This window comes from Gossypium arboreum, chromosome 12 (genome assembly GCF_025698485.1).
Source record: "Gossypium arboreum isolate Shixiya-1 chromosome 12, ASM2569848v2, whole genome shotgun sequence".
In the NCBI taxonomy this organism is placed as follows: Eukaryota; Viridiplantae; Streptophyta; class Magnoliopsida; order Malvales; family Malvaceae; genus Gossypium; species Gossypium arboreum.
In genome coordinates this window covers 41736535-41741584 of record NC_069081.1, presented here as the reverse complement: position 1 = coordinate 41741584, position 5050 = coordinate 41736535, and the positions used below count along the sequence as shown (strand labels likewise).

Genomic DNA, 5050 nt, shown 5'->3' with positions numbered 1-5050 from the left:
CTTGTCACGTTGGGGTATGGAACACGAGGTTTATATTCGACATTCACAGATTTGTTTTTATTATGACCTACCTCACCTTGACCTCTGCTCACCATAGTTTCTTGCCTCGGTTCTGGCTGAGGCTCAACGAATCCTTCTTCATCTTGAACATTAATTGCGTTGAGCTGTTCCCTTGGTTTGGGTTCAGTATTACTTGGCAAGTTACCTTGTGGTCGTTCGGAGATTAGTTTGGACAACTGGCCTATTTGAGTTTCGAGCCCTTGGATCGATGCTTGCTGATTTTTAAGTGCTGTCTCGGTGTTCTAGAAATGAGTTTCTGACACTGAGATAAATTTAGATAGCATCTCTTCAAGGTTCGGTTTCTTTTCCTGTTGATAGGGTGGTTGTTGAAAACCCAGAGGATTCTGTAGCCTTTGATTCCCTTGACCACCCCAGGAGAAATTTGGGTAGTTCCTCCAACCTGCATTATAAGTATTACTATAAGGATTATTTTGAGATCGAGGATTATTACCCATGTAATTTAATTGTTCATTCTCCATGCTGTGGTCATAGGATTAATATTCTGAATTGTTTGATCCACCTCCACTGACTTCACAGTGCATTACTGGATGAACCTGCGAAGAACCAAGTAAACCATCAATCTTTTTTATTTAGAATTTCTACCTGGTTTGACAGCATAGTAACCGAATCGACGTTATAAACGCCTGCTGTTTTAGTTGGCTTAGTCCTCATGACTTGCCACTGATGGTTATTCGGTGACATCTCTTCAATAAATTTGTAAGCCTCTTCAGGTGTTTTGTTGTTGATGGTTCCCCCAGCTACTGCATCAATCATCTGTCTTGTCGAGGGGTTCACACCATTGTAGAATGTTTGAACTTGCAACAATAGAGGTAATCCATGGTGAGGACACCTTTGCAGTAGGTCCTTGTATCTCTCCCATGCGTCGTAAAGAGTTTCTAAGTCCATCTGCACAAATGAAGAGATATCATCACATAATTTGGCCGTTTTAGCCGGCGATAAATATTTTAATAAAAATTTTTGGTTATTTGTTCCCGAGTAGTAATTGAACCTCGTGGTAATGAGTTCAACCACTGTTTAGCTTTGTTCCTCAATGAAAAAGGGAATAACCGAAGAAGAATGGCATCATCAGAAACGCCATTAATTTTAAATGTATCGCAGAATTCCAGGAAATTTGCCAAGTGAGTGTTTGGATCCTCATCCTGCAAGCCATCAAACTGAACAAATTGCTGTATCATTTGAATAGTGTTAGGTTTTAGCTCAAAATTATTCACAGCAATAGCAGGCCTAACTATACTTGACTTAGTTCCTATTAAAGTAGGTTTAGCATAATCATACATAGTACGAGGAGCAGGATTCTGATTTGCTAGTTCAGCGGGTATCACAGGAGGTAGCTGATTCTCTTGATTTTCAGCCATCTCCTCGGTCGTAGTTGAGATATTGTCCTCTTGCTCTTCCTCTATGTATCTTAGGCTTCACCTTATTTCTCTTCAGTTTCTATGAGTTGTATGGTCGATTCCTTCGTCAAAAAGTAGTGGTCCTGACGGGTTTCTTCTAGTCATAAACTATAAAAACCTGCCAAAAGAAAGAAAAAGTAAATTAATAAATAAAAAATAAAATTAACTTGCAAGAAAAATAAATGGCTAAAGTAATAAAAATTAAATGTTCCTAATATCTTCGTTCCCCGGCAACGGTGCCAAAAACTTGATCGTGATTTTGTGTGATAAGCTTTATAAATTTATAATTAATCGTTCTTGAAACTAACTATTATCACGATGTAGGCAAGTGTACCTATCGAACAGTAGTATAGCTTTAGCAAGACCGGATTATAGAACCCAAAGGAACTAAAAGTACTAGTAATGACTGTCTTTTTATTATCTAGCCTAAGAATAATGGGGTTTGTTTTTAACTAACTAATTAACTAAACTAAGAATTCACAGAAAATAGAATTGGGGGATTACTTTTAGAAAATGATTGAATTAAGACAATACCTAAAGAAGAATCCACCTAGACTTCACTTGTTATTCTGACTCCGAATCGGACGATTTATTCATTTAATTTGTTCCGTAGAAATCCCTAAGTTATATTATTATCCCTCTTGAGACTAAAAACGTCTAACCCTAGGTTGAATAATTGAAATCTCTTTCTTATTAACTCCTTAGGGTTGCATTAACTCGATCTATGGATCCCCTTATTAGGTTTAACCCTAATCTAGCAAAATCTTGTCACCCTATCTCTAGGCGCGCAACCAACTCCGCTTAATTATGACAAATGTACTCTTAGACAGGGTCTATTCCTCCTCTGAATAAGAGCTTAACTTGAATCAATATCCTGGAATATCAAGACAAGAATTAAGAACACATAATTAAGAACAAGCCAAATATTTATCATACAATTCAGAAAATAATAACAAGATTCGTCTTAGGTTTCATTCCCATTAGGTATTTAGGGGATTTAGTTCATAACTAAAAAGGAAAACATCTTAGAAGAATAATGAATACAAAACATAAAGAAAACCCAAAACTCCTGAAGGGAAATTGAGGGGAGATCTTTAGTCTTGATGATGAATCCGGCTTCTAAGATGGATCAATTGGCTTTCTTCGAGTAATTCCTTCCTTCCTCTCTGTGCCCCCCTTATTCCTCTTCCTTTAAGGCGTATTTATAGGCTTTAGAATGCCTAAAAGCCCTCAAAATTAGCCTTTTTCGAATTGGACTCAACTTGGGCTCGGCGGGGACACGCCTGTGTTACACGCCCATGTGCGATTACTTCAAGCCGTGCTCGAGCCTGTTAGAATGGCACGGGCGTGTGTTCTACCTGTGTGAGTCGTGCTCCGATTCTACCAAATTGACACATCCGTGTGGTCTACCCGTGTGAGGAAGTCCAGGCCGTGTTGATTTCGTATTTTGGCCCATTTTCTCCGTTTTTGGCCCGTTTCTTGTTCCTTTCGCTCTCCTATGCTCACCTAAGTATAAAACATGAAATTAAGGCATTAAGAGCATCAGAATTCACCTATTCTAAGGAAAAATCATCCATAAAATGTGTTAACCATGGGGTAAAAATATGTATAAATTACGGTTTATCAATAAGATGCCAATGCCATATCCTAGATATGGTCTTACATGGGATCACATATATCGATGTCGATAGCCCAGCTATGGTCTTACACGATATCTCGTATCGATGCCATGTCCTAGATATGGTCTTACAGGAGATCAAATATCGATGTCATATCCAAGATATGGTTTTACACGAAATCACACATAACCCTAATGTCATGACATTCGTATCCTATCTATTCCTAAGGTTCAACCGGGAATTTTACCACATTGAATCCTCGTCGACCGTATTCATAACAATAATTAAACAATTCATGCAATATCAAAATATTAAATGCATAATATAAAGTTTCATTATTTAAACACGAACTTACCTCGGTACAAAATATGGACAACTAATTCGATTTAGTCTAAAATCTTGCTCTTTTCCTAGTCTAGGTTCGGACTCCATTTTTCTTATTCTTTAGCTAATTTAATTATTATATTGTTCAAATCAGTCCAACATGCACGCCGCCATTGCCACACTCTAACATCTCGTATAATTTTGAGAAAACCGTTTGGTTACGTCCATCTTAAGAAAATGATAAAGGTTGAAAACGTTTGCTTAGCGGAAGTCTTACTTGTATTCGTGTTATTTTGAAATCACTTAATGTTTTTGAAAACGCGTCCTAGAGCTAATCCATCTCGTTAGTTATCATAGTTCAGTTTTATCATAATACAATTAAATAATAAAGAAACAAACCAAACCATAAAAATAATTAAGCGGCCTTATTACATTTAAAAACCCAAAACCATAAACGAAAATATGGGAAAATCTAGTTCACCAGAAGAAAACGAATTTGCGAAAAACGTGTGGCCACTCCGAATCCCGCCACTCAAGTCCACCAACTAGGGCTCACCGGAAGGATGGAAGAAAAAGGGTGAGTTTGGGAAAACTCGAGTATATCTGAAACCCATCCAAAGCCCAAATCACTCGAGGCCATTGGGCCTAAGCCCTATTCAGATCACAGATACACAAGGACCAAGCCCTTTTCGAATCTGATAGCAAGGCCTTAGCCCTTTTTACATAACATGTGGCCCATAGGCCCGATTCGATAACATAGGTAACAATAGTAGTAATGCATGCAAACCCATCTGGGAGACTACTCAACCCACCAACCGCTACACCGCCTCAGTACTAGCCCTACACTCCATGTGGGGAATATCTCAACCCACCCAAATTTCTACACTCCATAGTTGCAAAGAACGCACTCAAATATCGAGAAGTTGAGAGGCAAAGCCTCCAAGACGTGGATGAACCACTTTCAATACTTCCTCCATCAATACCCCAATCCCATGCAATGATATTAATAAAAGCATATCATGTAAAATACAGATTAATCAATCATGCAGTTTAGCCAATTTAAACCCTAGGGGTATATCGGTAATTTTACTCCTTAGGGGTAATTCTCGTAACTTAGCAACTACACAAGCTACTTAAGCAATTTTCAACAGTTTTATGCAGTTTGGTTCCACCATCTAACTAACAGGCTAATTTGCCCATCTCTTACCCATATTGGTCCGTAGCCCATTGGGCCCAGTTTTGGCCCATCGAGGCCCTTTTTTTTCGAAGTACGTTAAGACGTCACACAAACTTACTTACCACCTTGCGGTGCTAGATCTAACATTTACTCTACGTCTTGAGAGCATTCGCATACTCACAAGCCCATGAAATGCCGAAAATTTCAAGATTTCATTTAAACTTCGAATTGAACTAAGAAAGGGTGTTCGGTACACACCTGATTCGCGACGACTGCTACTGAGATCTCTTCCGATATCCTAAATTGATTAGCATAGTTCTTATTTACAAACCATAATCACTAAACCCCAAAACTTACTCATCAATGCTCAAACCATGTCCCTAAAAGCCTTTGAAACCTTACCTTTTTGCCAAAATCGATAGCTAGCTCCGAATCCGATTGCTCCAACAACCCAC

At 38.5% G+C, this 5050-nt stretch overlaps 1 non-coding gene across 1 annotated transcript; it reads left to right on the top strand.

Annotated features, from left to right (window-relative positions):
- The first annotated feature begins 892 nt into the window (after positions 1–892).
- LOC128285795 (small nucleolar RNA R71) lies at positions 893–997 on the top strand. The gene has a single exon (XR_008276344.1). It is a non-coding gene; the product is annotated as a small nucleolar RNA R71 (small nucleolar RNA).
- Positions 998–5050: the final 4053 nt, after the last annotated feature.